Raw genomic sequence first — 15074 nt, 5'->3', positions numbered from 1 at the left:
TGATGGTCCCTATATGTATTCCAAACACAGGTGTGCATATGTACCCTGCGCTGGAGCCAGAAGATTTCTGTACCAGTGTCCATTGACCCCCACATGCATCGTATGTAGCCTTGTGTTCCAGGCGAGGTTATATGAGACTGTGGGATGATGATGCCCTCTTACTTACCGCTGCATGCTCGGAATCAGAATCTCTGTGCTTGTAGTTTGACTGTGAGAGCCTTCTTGTTTGTTACTGTGCATAATTTTTTTGTTTTGCTTGTATAGGTGATGGTGTTAGTGTATTTAGTTTCCTTTCACCCTGCTCGGGGCCCAGCCCCACTTTCTTCTGGGGACTATGCCCCGCATTCTGGGGTTCAAAAATTGTGCTTCTTACCCTCACTGCTTCCTAGTGAGTGACGAGCCACCAATGTTTCCTTTGTTGCCTCGGGAAGTACATCTCTCTGTGAGTTCTGTAGGTCTTTCTCGCCACAGACCCGCAAGGCTCATCTGCTATGCTTCCATAAGTTTTTCATGGAGGAGGCTCTCAGGCCACATGCACAGTCCAACTTGGGACTGTCGGACCTGGTGGTGCACTGCCCTTCACTGGCAGTAAGTATCCTGCCTAGCACATCCTGTGCCTTGCATCCGGCAGTACAGACGGTGCAGGACAGACTTAAACATGAGAACCACAAATGCTTTCATGGTCATCGCAGCGGTGAAATGAACATGTTTCACTTTCTGAGCTTAGCACCATCGCCTCCCCCTCAACGTCATCTCCATCCCTATCATTCTGAACTACCTCCTGGAACTTAAGACCTCAGGCCTCTCCCTCAGCTGTGTCCCAGTCCACTTGGTGGCGCTTAGTATCTTCCTCCCACCTGTGGACAGACTCACCCCACCACCGCTTGCTTCCTGAAGCGGCTGTTAAACAGCTTCCCATCAGTTCTCAAACCTTGGCCCCTCTGGGACCTCAACTTTGTGCTGTCCACCTTCACCAGACCCCCATTTCAAGCCCCCGGCCATGTGATCTCTTTCTATGAAGATCATCTTCCTTGTAGCTATCACCTCTGCTTGGTGGGTCAGCAAATTGGCAGCCATGATGGGTGATTCCGCCCCTTATATGGTCTTTCATAACGAGAAGGTTTCCTTATGCCTTCACCCCCAAATTCCTCCCAAAGATGGTCTCGGAGTTTCACCTCAACCAGTCGATTCAACTCCCGGACTTCCATACTAAGCAGCACACCACTCGTGCAGACAGGACCCTGCACTTGCTTGATGTCCATCGTACACTTGCATTCTACCTGGAGAGAACCCACATCTTCTGTGCCTCTCCATGCTTGTTCGTGGCCATTGCGGTCAGGTCCTGGGTCCAAGCCCTCTCCTCCCAGTACATCTTGAAGAGGGTCTCTACATGCATCTGCGAGTGCTATGTGCTGTGTAACACCCTGCCACCCAACTGGATTACGGTGCACTCAACGTGGGCACACATGACCACCTCTGCCTCCCTGGCAGACATATCCTGGCATGACATCTACCAGGCAGGGACCTGGCATTCCATGAACACCTTCACCGCTCGTTACACCATTGACCAGGGGGCGGCAGATGATGCGGCCATGGGCTGTGCTGTCCTGCAGACTGTGATACTTCTTGCATCCTCACATCCACCTTTGTGCTGATCACTGCTTGCTATTTACCCGTTTGACATACATATAGGGTCCATCATTTGAAGAAGAGGAGGAGGTTATTTACCTGTAACTGGTGGTTCTTCGAGATGTGTGGTCCATATTTGAATTCCAGTACCCTCCCACCATCCCTTCTGCTGCGGACTGTACTGTTCAGTGGTAAGAGGGTCACTGAGGGGCATTGTACTGTGCAGCCTCATATAACCTTGCCTGGAACTCAGGGCTATATATGATGCACGTATAGGTCAATGGACACTGCTACAGAAATCTTCCGGCACATGGCGTGCATGTGCACTCGCATTGGGAATACAAATAGGGACCACGCATCTTGAAGAACTGCCAGTTAAAGGTAGGTAATTTCCTCATCCTTTTCAGCGGTACTACCACCTAGCCAGTTATTTCCCATTTTGTAGTTGTGCATTTGATTTTTCCTTCCTAAGAGAAGTACTTTGCACTTATATTTATTGAATTTGTTGAATTCAGACCAGTTCTCCAACTTCTCAAGGTCTCTCTCGATTCTAATTCTGCCCTCCTCTGTGCTCGTGTCATCAGCACGCTCACCACTCTATTATTCAACATCTAGCATACCAGAACATTGTAGTGCTGAACTCTGCAACTGAGATATTGCTGTTGAATATTTTGAAGAGCCATGCATACTTTGTAATGGACTGCTCTTTGAGAGAGAAGAGAAACAAAAGTACAAGTGGGATTTCCTTTAATTCCAGGAAAGAGGTGTGTGACAGGTTGGCTCACAGAAACCCCCCTGGGAACTGCCACCTGATGTGCTGAGACTACCTCTGAGCCCATTTTCCCTGCCAGCTTGGGACTTCAATGCCCTGCCTGGTTGTGCCAGACACACTAGCCTGCTGCAAACACAGACCCAGGTCTGAACCACGTCCCCCAAAAGCTGCAGGCTTAACTGAAAACAGCTTAAGTATTCCTGTCTCCAACACCCAGATACCCAGTTCCTAATGGGATCCAAACCCCAAATAAGTCTGTTTTACTCTTTTTATAAAGCTTATATAGGGTAAACTCATAAATTGTTCCCTCTATAACACTGACAGAGAGACATGCACAGCTGTTCGCTCCCCCAGGAATTAATACTTGCTCTGGGTTAATTAATAAGTAAAAATGATTTGATTAAATATAAAAACTAGGATTTAAGTGGTTCCAAATAATAAACAGAACAAAGTGAATTACCAAGCAAAATAAAATAAAACACGCCAGTCTAAGCCAAATACAGTAAGAAAACCGAATACAGATAAAATCTCACCCTCAGAGATGTTTCAATAAGTTTCTTTCACAGACTGGACACCTTCCTAGTCTGGGCCCAATCCTTTCCCCTGGTACAATCCCTGTTCCAGCTCAGGTGGTAGCTAGGGGATTTGTTATGACTGCAGCTTCCATTGTTCTGTTCCACCCCCTTATATAGCTTTGGCACAAGGCGGGAATCTTTTGTCTCTTTGGGTTCCCACCCACCCTTTTAAATGGAAAAGCCCCAGGTTTATGATGGATTCTAGTTCAGGTGACATGATCACATGTCACTGTAAGACTTCATTACCCACTTGTCAGCACACACTATACAAGAAGACTTACAAGTAAACAGAGCCATTTACAACCAATTGTCCTGGTTAATGAGAGCCATCAAGATTCCAAGCCACCTTTAATGGCCCACACTTTGCATAATTACAATAGGACCTCAGAGTTATATTTCATATTTCTAGTTTCAGATACAAGAATGTTACATTTATACAAATTGGATGACCACACTCAGTAGATTATAAGCTTTGTAATGATACCTTACAAGAGACCTTTTGCATGAAGCATATTCCAGTTACATTATATTCACACTCATTAGCATATTTTCATAAAATCATATAGAGTGTAATCTCATAATGTGGATTAGCGTGGAGCAGTATTTAAAACTAACAAGAAGCTTTGGAATTTCTTAAATGCCTTAAGTGTTTTAGGATGGACAAAACCAAAAAAATTAACCCCAAAGTGTGATGCTTTGAATGAATGCTGAGCATTCTCCCAATGCATAGAAGATAATAGGAATTGGGATGCAAGGTTAAGCAGACCCAAGACAGGGCTGCTGAAGAGTCCCCTGTCATAGAGTTTTTTTGGAAAATAAAATCTCCTTTCTCGGGGTTTGCATTTACTGTGCTTCTAGTAACACAATTTTAAAAAGTTGTAAGCCAGGGTCACAGCCATGTGCCTCCTTGTATAGCTAGCAACCATTTAACACCAGCTGAACAAAGCAAGGAAGTGATTAACAGAAGTGAACCCAGCTATGTTTACCACTCCCTACTAAGTTAGCTATGCTTTGGGTTCCTGTTGCTGTTGAAAAAGGCCCATCTTTTTATATAATTCTGAACAGAAAGCTTCATTAACCTAGAGTTACAGTTGAGAAAGTAGCAGAATGTAAAAGAACTTAAAATATACTTTTCAGGGTTTTTATCTCCCCCTGACATTCAAAAATAAGGAAATTCTAAAACAAGGTTAATTTATATTGTCAACCGGCCTTCCTCCCAGAAAAGAAAAAAAAGATGAGAAGGTATGAAAATGCATATTTATGGTCTCGGAACAGTCTTCCCTGTACTGGTTGTCTTTATAAAAGATATGTGCTAACTCAACCAGAAGTTGTGGGCTTGATGCATGCCTGACTAATGTAATTGCCTTCTATGACGAGATAACTGGCTCTGTGGATGAGGGGAAAGCAGTGGACGTGTTATTCCTTGACTTTAGCAAAGCTTTTGACACGGTCTCCCAGAGTATTCTTGCCAGCAAGATAAAGAAGTATGGGATGAATGGACTATAAGGTGGATAGAAAGCTGGCTAGATTGTCGGGCTCAACGGGTAGTGATCAATGGCTCCATGTCTAGTTGGCAGCCAGTATCAGGTGGAGTGCCCTAAGGGTTGGTCCTGGGGCCGGTTTTGTTCAATATCTTCATTAATGATCTGGAGGATGGCATGGATTGCAACCTCAGCAAGTTTGCAGGTGACACTAAACTGGGAGGAGAGGTAAATACGCTGGAGGATACGGATAGGATACAGAGGGACCTAGACAAATTAGAGGATTGTGCCAAAAGAAATCTGATGAGGTTCAGTAAGAACAAGTGCAGAGTCCTGCACTTAGGATGGAAGAATCCCATGCACTGCTACAGACTAGGGACCGAATGGCTCGGCACAGTTCTGCAGAAAAGGACCTAGGGGTTACAGTGGACGAGAAGCTGGATATGAGTCAACAATGTGCCCCTGTTGCCAAAAAGGCCAATGGCATTTTGGGCTGTATAAGTAGGGGCATTGCCAGCAGATAGAGGGACGTGATCATTCCCCTCTATTTGACATTGGTGAGGCCTCATCTGGAGTACTGTGTCCAGTTTTGGGCCCCACACTACAAGAAGAATGTGAAAAAATTGTGAATGTGAAAATGTCCAGCGGAGGGCAACAAAAATGATTAGGGAGCTGGAACACATGACTTATGAGGAGAGGCTGAGGGAATTGGGATTGTTTAGTCTGCAGAAGAGAAGAATGAGGGGGGATTTGATAGCTGCTTTCAACTACCTGAAAGGGGGTTCCAAAGAGGATGGAGCTCAGCTGTTCTCAGTGGTAGCAGATGACAGAACGAGGAGTAATGGTCTCAAGTTGCAGTGGGGGAGGTTTAGGTTGGATATTAGGAAAAACTTTTTCACTAGGAGGCTGGTGAAGCACTGGAATGCGTTACCTAGGGAGGTGGTGGAATCTCCTTCCTTAGAAGTTTTTAAGGTCAGGCTTGAGAAAGCCCTGGCTGGGATGATTTAGTTGGGGATTGGTCCTGCTTTGAGCAGGGGGTTGGACTAGATGACCTCTTGAGGTCCCTTCCAACACTGATATTCTATGATTCTATGATTATTAGGTGAAATTCTATAGCCTCTGTCATGCAAGAAGTCAGACTATATGATCATAGTGGTCACTTCTGGCCTTAACAATCTATGTATCGTAACCCTGCTCCCATACCATCACAATCTTCCTTGTGTACTTGCGCACTCTTAGTACTTTATAAGGTGAGGTCTTATTATTTATACTACAGTAGTCTAGAGAAGAATTCCAGCAGGATCTAGCAATGCAGGGTAAATAGGCAACACAATAAATGGTATAATGCTGATAACATGCAAAGTAATGCAAACTGGAAGAAATAATTTGAATTTATATGAAGTGTGAGTTCTCCGTTTTAACCACTCAGGAAAAAGACCTGAGCAGTTCTGTGGAGTGGACAGCTTAATGACATCACCTGCTAAATGTACTCCAATTATTAAAAAAAAAAAAAAAGATGTTGGAATGTACAAAAATGGGATAGAAATTATAGTAAAAAATGATGCCATTCTGTAAATTGATATGTCCTCACCTAGATTACAGTTCAGTTCCAGACAACCTATCAATAAGGCTACAGTTATGTCACGGCAATCACAGAAGTAATGGAATCTGTAACTTCCAGAGACCCCTTCACTCTCCTGCAACTCCAGCTGACCTTTACTCTAACATACTCTTATCTTTTTAGGCCTTGAAGTCCTAGCTATAGGAAAGGCTTTATTTGACTAAGTAAATAGGATGGGCTTGTGCTCATGATATAAGATATAGGTCTTAGAATCAGGGGATAAAAGTAGGTTCTATTCCCAGCTCTAGACAGATTTCCCAAGTTACCTTGAGCAGGTCACTTGAACTGAGAGTCTGTGCCTGTCTGTAAAAAGTATGCTGTGAGGCTATGCTAATTTGTGCTTATAAAGTGTTTCGAGATCTTCTAATGGCATGTGAGTAAGTGTGAAGTGGGCTTAGAGCATTTTTAAGCAGATGAAGATCTGAAGTTAAATTTCAAACTCAAAGGTTCATAGTTTCAGTGAGATAAGTATCCCAAGTGTTCAGGCAATATGAAAATTATCTTAATCATAATATTTAGCACACTTTTCATATGACACTCACAAAGTGCTTTACAAACATTAAGTGTCACACTGCCAGGGCAGTAAATATTATCTTCACTTTACAGTTGGGGAAATTGGGTCAGACAGGTTATATGTCACACAGCAAATCAGTTTTAGAGATGGGACTAGAATCTGTGTCTCCTAATTCCAAGTCCTGTGTTCATACCACTCAGCATAACCATACTAATCTGGAGCCTAATCAGAATTATTTGAACTTCCTTGTTCTGCAGAAAATGCTTTTGTGAAAAATTGCCAGTACTTCCAGCTTCTGGCTGGACCAGGAGTACCATCAGAACCATACAGTGCTTCGGAATTCCAGACCCAGTCAGCGTGTGTAAATTCCTTGTGTGAAAATAAACAGTGAGAACAAAAATTATCCAAATGTTTATGATTTGTATTATTTTAGTACTTATAAGGCCCAGCCAAGATCAGGGTCCCATCTTCCTAAATTCTTTATAAGTTTGCAGTAAGAAAGAGTCTTTGCCCCAAAAGCTTTTATGCTAAATAGGCAAGAACCAAAGGAATTCTTATTACCATTATTTTACTGATAGAGAACAGAAACTTACTCAAGGTCACATTAGAAGTTTGTGGCAGATCCACGCTAAAATCCAGATCTTTTGAAGTCCTAGTCTGGTACCTAACTACACAACAATCCTTTCTTCCTATTATTTATCTTTAAATAGTATTCAGAGGCACAATTTAGTTCAAGGCTCATTGAGCAAAGCACTGTAAAAACATGTAGTGAGAGACAGTACCAGCCCTTCAGAGTTTATAGTGTAAAAAGGACATGATATGCAAAAAGCTGCTGTTTTAAAAAAAAAAAAAACTACAAAGTGAGAGGAGGAGAAGAACAGGAACAGCAATTACTTAAACTTGAATATGAAATTATTAAATCTTTCTGCATACATGCATAAAGCAAAGCTTCGATTGGTGTAGAAATAGGCTAGAGAACACAATCAGAGAGAAAAGATATTTATCTGACTCTTTAAGGATGTGTACATGACTATAGTTTAATGATCCAGTATTATTCCTCTTTATCTTCAACTTGTTTCAGGGGTTATGGAAGAGGGCTAAATTGCCTTTGTTCCCAAGTAAAGAAGATACCACAAACATCACGGTAACATTGACTTTGTAGGAAATGTGTTCAAACTTCACAACAGTTTTGGCTTGGGGGGTGAAGGCTTAGGTGAGTTCCTACTTTATCTCAATGGCTTCACCCCCCACAAAATAGTTAAACAGAACTGAGATTCCAAAAAGGAAACAAGCTAAAATGTTTGAAGAGACAGCAAAGGAAATGTCTTTTTCTAGTCAGACATACACCTTTTCCTTGCAAAGAGAAACATTTGATGCCTTTGTCATATACCTTTGCCTCATTTCTTGGTTATACAGATTAAATTAAATATTCAGCATTGAGATAAACTTTCACCTCTGAGATGTAGGGTAGCCTAGTGGTCAGAGTACAGGATGGAGAGCTTCCATTCATGAGTTCTAGTCTTCAGTGGGTTTCAGTTTCCCTGTACCAGATCACCTAATCTGACTTCCTGTGTAGCGCAGGCCTTCAGCACCCACAAACTAAACCCAACAATCAATATTGGACCAAACTATTACTGTCCACAGGAGACTAGTCCACTATGTGTGACAAAGAGAATAGGAGAGACTGAGGTGCACCCGTGCCTGAGGAGCCTGCAATGCAAGAAAATGATTACATGGGATATATTAGATAATCCCAGAAAGTGACGGCCACACACACTACATAGAAAGGCAAAAACAAAAAACCCAAAGTCTATGCCAATCTGACCTGGGGAAAATACCTTCCCAATCCCACATATGACAATCAATTAGACCCTGAGCATTTGAGCAAGAACCAGTCAGCCAAGCATGTGCGAGAGAATGCTCAGTCCCACCTTAGAGCTCTGGCCTTCCCCATCCAATGTCCCATCTCGAGCTGTGGCCATCCCTGATGCTTCAGAGGAAGGAGATCAACCTCCATCCCAGAATACATTTTTTTTGGGGGGGGGGGGGAGGAATCTCTTCCTGACCCCTGTAGGTAGCTGGCTGAAACCATGAAGCGTGAGCTTTTATGAACATAAGAGGTGAACTGAAAGTGAACCCCAGGGCTGCTGAGCCCTGCACCCTACCAACATAAGCAACACCATCATACAACCCCACTCATAAATTTGTCCAGCTCTTTCTTAAAACTAATTAAGTTCTTTGCCCCCACAACTCCTGTTGGGAGGTTGTTTCAGAAACACATCTCTAATTGTTAGAAACCTTCTAATTTCCTGTCTGAATTTGTTCATGGCCTGTGTAAACCCATTTGTTCTTGTGCCAACACTGTCCTTTAGCTTAAATAGGTCTTTACCCTCCTAATGCATTTATAGAAAGCAATCTTATCCCTCCTCAGCCTTATTTTGCTACGCTAAATAAGCCAAGCTCTTCTAGTCTCCTCTCATAAGACAGGCCCTCCACCCCTGATCATCCTAGTAGCTCTTCTCTGTACCTGTTCCAGTTTGAATTCATCTCTCTAGAACTTGGGTGACCCAAACTGTACACAGTATTCCAAATGAAGTCCTCCCAGAACCTTGTAGAATGGGATTAATACTTCTCTATCTCTATTGGAAATGCCTTGCCTGATATATACTAGAATTGCATTTACCTTTTTTTCACAGCCTCAGCACATTGGTGACTCATAGCCATCCTGTGATCGACCCATACATCCAGGTGCCTTTTTTCCTCTGTTGCTTCTAACTGATGAGCTCCCAGCTTGTAGCAGAAATTCTTATGATTAGACTCAAAGTGTATGTCCTTGCACTTCGTACTATTGAATTTCATCCCACTTCTGTCATTCCAGTCTTCAAGGTCATCCAGATCTTCCTGCATAATATTCCAATCCTCTTCAGTATTGATGATGCTTCCTAACATTGTATCATCAGCAAATGTCATTAGTACTCTCCTACTTTTTGTGCCAAGGTCATTAGTAAAAATCTTGAATAGGATTGGTCCCAAGATCGATCCTTGAGGAATTCCATTAATGACCTCCCACCAGTTTGATAGTTCACATTCCAGCAAAAGCTGTAGCAGTCTCCCCTTTAGCAAGTTCCTTAGCCACCTTACAATTCTTGTATTAATCTTCTAATTTCCTGTGTGGTACTGTCTCAAATGCTTTACTGATAGCTAAGTATATTAGATATACTGCATTTCCCATACCTAAAAAGCCACTTATTTTCTCAAAGGAGGAAATCAGGTTAGACTGGCATAATCTATCTTTGGTAAACCCATGTTGCATTATGTCCCCTTTATCATTTGCCACCATTAATTTAGTTATTCTTTGCTTCAAGATTTGTTTTAAAGCATTGCTTACTATTAAGGTCAGAGTAACAGGTCTGTAATTGCTCAGATCACTTTTTTCCCCTTTCTTAAATATAGATATAACAGTAGCTGTTGGTCATCTGGTACCCTCCCCTCCCCCCCCAAGATAGATGGATTTATTAAAAACCCTTGCTACTAGACTAGCAGTCTCATGTACCAATTCTTTCAGTATTCTGGGATGGAAATTATCTAGTCCCCCTTCTTACACTACATCTTTCTCATGGGTATATGCAATAGTTCTTTCCAGCACAGGATCCCCCTATCAAGAATCCCTTCAACATTTATCCTCCTATAAGAATTTTTCCATGAAAGATATGTGGATCTGTGATTTCCTTCTCTCTAAATCCTCATTCTTCTGAGATTTGCGGTCTTCTTTGATTTTATTAGATGAGACATAAGAAATTATTGAAGGGAGTCAACTATCAGAGGGGTAGCCATGTTAGTCTGAATCCACAAAAACAAGAAGTGCGGTGGCACCTTAAAGACTAACAGATTTATTTGGACATAAGTTTTTGTGGATAAAATACCCACTTCTTCAGATGCAATTTAGTCTTTAAGGTGCCACTGGACTCCTTATTGTTTTATTGAAGGGAGTGTGAATATGTGTGTTTGTTTCTGCAACTAAAGTAATTTATTTGTGAAACTCCATGATGAAGGTCCTATGACACACAACTATTAATTTCTATACAGTAGAGGACAGTGGTGTGTATGTATGCACGTTTACATATACAAGCACAAGAGTGGTGGACTGAAATAAATAACACATTGTAAAATGTAACCCAAAAGATAAGCAAATTGCAGATAAATAATATAAAAGGAAAAAACACATTCCCTCATAGGCAAGTTACTGATTGTCTAAAGCTAGGGAACAAAGAGGCAATTTGATTTTGGTGGTTGTATTTTCTTGGCTTCCTTTTTAAAAATAAATAATTATTGGGATTCTACAGTAAATGTACAATAATGGTTTTTGTATATCTGTCAGTTGTTCTTCAGTGTATGTGTGTTTATATGAGAAATGTGTGTGTTGTCTGTGTGTATGTATTATCCGTTCAGCTGTGTATGTTATTCTTGTGTGTACAGTTGTGTGTCCCTAGGTAGATGGTAGTGTGTGTATGTCATTGTATGTCCACTTATGTATGGTTATATATCCTCGGTGGATACTTGTGTGTTTCTTTGCGTCTGGATGGATGGTTGTCCCTATGGGTGGAGGATTGTGTGTCCCCATGTGTGATTTGTATATATAGTTATGATTGTCTCCTCTGGTATATATCCCTGTGTGTGATTTGTGGGTGCAGTTATGGTTCTCTCTATGGTGTATTCCTTGTGCATGGGTGCATGTCCCTGTTCGTTGGTATGTATGGTTTGGGAGTATGTATCTTTTTGTGTATATGGAATGAAATTTGTGTGTACATTATGGTTGTCTCTCTGGTATGTGTCCCTGTGTGTGTAGTTATGGTTGTCTCTCTAGTATATATATCCCTCTGTGTGTGTGAGATGTGTGTGTCATTACGGTTGTCTCCCTGGTGTGTGGTTGTGTGTCTCGGTGTGTGAGAAGTGTATGTTGTTATAGTTGTCTCTCTGGTGTAAATCTGTGTGTGGTTGTGTGTCCAGCGGTGTCATTACATCTGTCTCCCTGGTGTATCTCCATGTGTGTGAGAAGTGTATGTTGTCATAGTTGTCTCTCTGGTGTATATCTGTGTGTATGGTTGTGTGTCTGGGAGTGTGGCATTACAGCTGTCTCCCTTGTATGTCCATGTATGTGTGTAGTTGTGTGGGGTGTGTATGTGTGTGTGTGAGATGTGTAGTTGTCTCCCTAGTACATAGCTGTGTGTGGGATTCTGTGTCCAGGTGTGTGGCACTACGGCTGTCTCCCTGGTGTATGTCTGTGTCTGTGTGTAGTTGTGTGGTGTGTATGATGTGTAGTTGTCTCCTTGGTGTATAGCTGTGTGTGTGTTTCTGTGTGGTTCTGTGTCTAGGTGTGTGGTATTAGGCCTGTCTCCCTGGTGTATGTTGGTATATGTGTATATTTGTGTGGTGTGTGTGTGAGAGTGAGATGTGTATGCTGGTATAGTTGTCTCCCTGGCATGTAGCTGTGTGTGGTTGTGTGGCATTCGGGCTGTCTCCTTGGTTTGTGTCCGTGACAGTTGTGTGGTGTGTGTGTGTGTGAGAGATGTGGATGCTGGTGTCGTTGTCTCCCTGTGGCCGTCTCCCTGCAGTGCCCCGCTGGGTCCCGTCTCGGGGACGAGGGAAGTGGAGGCTCCGGCCCCCGGCCCCGTGTCGCGACCGGCGAGTGCGGCAGGCTCCCCGCTCCCCCGCCCCGCCGGCGGTGCCGCAGTGCCGTGCGCTGCGTCTGGGGCCGGCCAGGGGGCGCTGGCTGCTGCTCGCCGAGGCGGCCTCGGCCGCGGAGAGAGCTCGCCCGGGCTGGCTTGGCGTGAGGGCGGGCGCCGGCCTCTCCAGCGCTCGCTCGCTGTGTGTGCGGGGCCCGCCCAGGAGCGGCGGCGAGCGGAGCGGGGCCCGGGGGATCCCTTCAGCCATGCAGACCCGGCGGCGCCTGCTGCCTCCCGAGGTGAGTGAGCCGGCCCGCGCCCTCCACCCCGAAGGCCCGGGCATCCCGCTCCCCAGGCCCCTGCTGCCCGATGTCAGGCCCTGGCGGCCGCCCAGGGCGGGGGCTGGCTACCGGGGGAAGCCCCCTCACCTGGCGGGAGCGGCGCGGTCCCTAGCGTGTCGTGAACGGGGACCAGGGCTGGGGACTCGACGGAGCCAGGAGCCCCCCTCCACCTGGGGCAGCCAGAGGGGAGAGACCCCCCCCCACCGAGGAAGAGGTCAGGGACGACTCCTCAGCGAGCCCCCAGCCCCGGGCCCCCCCTCCCCCGCCGGCGGCTGAGGGTGCTCGAGCCCCCCAGCCCCGGCCCCCCCTCCCCTGCCTGCGGCTGAGGGTGCTCGAGCCCCCCAGCCCCGGGGACCCCCGCCTGCGGCTGAGGGTGCTCGAGCCCCCCACTCCCCTTTCTGAGCACCCAGCCTTCGGATCCCAGAGAGGAGGGAAAGAGCCCTCTAGAGTGCAGTTAGGCTCCCTCTAGAGTGCTCCTTGTGCCTTCTAATATGTTGCTCCTCCCTGAACCCCCAGCCCTGGGATCCCTGCATCTCTTTGCTCGGTATCTGGCATGGTAGCAGCCCCACTTGTAAGGGATGCTGTTTATGTGACTCAGTTTTTTTGTGAAACCCCAGAATTGGGGGGGGTGAAACAAACCCCTGTTTGCCCCTAAGGTGCCTCTCTCAGACCCTGGACCTAAATCCTAAAGGGGAGGTTTGTAACTAGTATCTTTTTAGTACTATGCTTGAGATGTCTTTATTGGTTGTGAACATTATTATTTCATGGTGGTGATGTGAAGCATGTCACTTCTGCAAGGGCAGTGGTGATGGGGAGGAAAGGGTATGTTTTATAACATCTACAGTTATATTAAACCATAGACTCATAGGACTGCAAGGGACCTCGAGAGGTCATCTAGTCCAGTCCCCTGCACTCAAGGCAGAACTAAGTATTATCTAGACCATCCGTGACAGGTGTTTGTCCAACCTGCTCTTAAAAATCCCCAATGATGGAGATTATACAACCTCCCTAGGCAATTTATTCCAGTGCTTAATCACTCTGACAGGAAGTTTTTCCTAATGTCCAACCTAAACCGCCCTCGCTGTAATTTAAGCCCATTGCTTCTTGTCCTATCCTCAGAGGTTAAGAAGAACAATTTTTCTCCCTCCTCCTTGTAACAGCCTTTTATGTACTTGAAAACAGTTATCATGTCCCCTCTCAGTCTTCTCTTTTCCAGACTAAACAAACCCAATTTTTTCAATCTTCCCTCATAGGTCATTTAATCATTTTTCAGAGTAACAGCTGTGTTAGTCTGTATTCGTAAAAAGAAAAGGAGTACTTGTGGCATCTTAGAGACTAACCAATTTATTTGAGCATGAGCTTTCGTGAGCTACAGCTAATCATTTTTGTTGCTCTTCTCTGGATTTTATCCAATTTGTTCACATCTTTCCTGAAATGTGGAGCCCAGAACTGGACACAGTACTCTAGCTGAGGCCTAATCAGTGCGGAGTAGAGCAGAAGAATTACTTCTCATGTCTTGCTTACAATACACCTGCTAATACATTCCAGAATGATGTTTGCTTTTTTTGCATTTAGTTTGTAATCCACTATGACCCCCAGATCCCTTTCCGCAGTACTCCTTCCTAGGCAGTGATTTCCCATTTTGTATGTGTGCAACTGATTGTTCCTTCCTAAGTGGAGTACTTTGCATTTGTCCTTATTGAGTTTCATTCTGTTTACTTCAGACCATTTCTCCAGTTTGTCCAGATCATTTTGAATTTTAATCCTATTCTCCAAAGCACTTGCAACCCCTCTCAGCTTGGTATACTCCGCAAACTTTATAAGTGTACTCTTTATGCCATTATCTAAATCAGTGGTTCTCCAACTTTTGTACTGGTGACCCCTTTCACATACCAAGCCTCTAAGTGTGACCCCCTCTTATAAAAGAAAAACACTTTTAAATATATTTAACACCATTATAAATGCTGGAGGCAAAGTGGGGTTTGGAGTGAAGGCTGACAGCTCGCGACCCCCCATGTAATAACCTCGTGACCCCCTGAGGGGTCTTGACCCCCAGTTTGAGAACCCCTGATCTAAATCATTGATGAAGATATTGAACAGAACCATACCCTGCGGGACCCCACTCGTTATGCCCTTCCAGCATGACTGTGAACCACTGATAACTACTCTCTGGGAACGATTTTCCAACCAATTATGCACCCACATTATAGTAGCTCCATCTAGATTGCATTTCCCTAGTTTGTTTATGAGAAGGTCAAGAGAGACAGTATCAAAAGCCTTACTAAAGTCAAGATATGACCACATCTACCGCTCCCCCAATCACCCCCATCCATGATCGTGTCCAACAATAAAAATAATCAGCTCCCTCAATATTTCAGGTTTTGTCAGTTGTGTACTAATCCTTTGGTCATAAACAGGTCCAGATGATGCATTGTGTCTGAAGGACTGTTTTTAACAGGCCAACTAGCTTGGAAACGA

The 15074-nt window shown here is 44.3% G+C and overlaps 1 protein-coding gene across 1 annotated transcript in view; it reads left to right on the top strand.

Moving 5' to 3' along the window:
• The first annotated feature begins 12367 nt into the window (after positions 1–12367).
• The window catches only part of ZFYVE9 (zinc finger FYVE-type containing 9), a 92150-nt gene continuing 89443 nt past the window's right edge, over positions 12368–15074 (top strand). Inside the window, exon 1 of the mRNA XM_048860832.2 lies at positions 12368–12554. The gene's annotated coding sequence lies outside the window, so the exon portion shown is untranslated. The remainder of the gene's footprint in view (positions 12555–15074) is intronic.

The sequence above is a fragment of the Caretta caretta genome, chromosome 8, assembly GCF_965140235.1.
Source record: "Caretta caretta isolate rCarCar2 chromosome 8, rCarCar1.hap1, whole genome shotgun sequence".
Classification (NCBI taxonomy): Eukaryota; Metazoa; Chordata; order Testudines; family Cheloniidae; genus Caretta; species Caretta caretta.
Note: the sequence above shows the minus strand (reverse complement) of the source record. Positions and strands in the feature narration are given on the sequence as shown.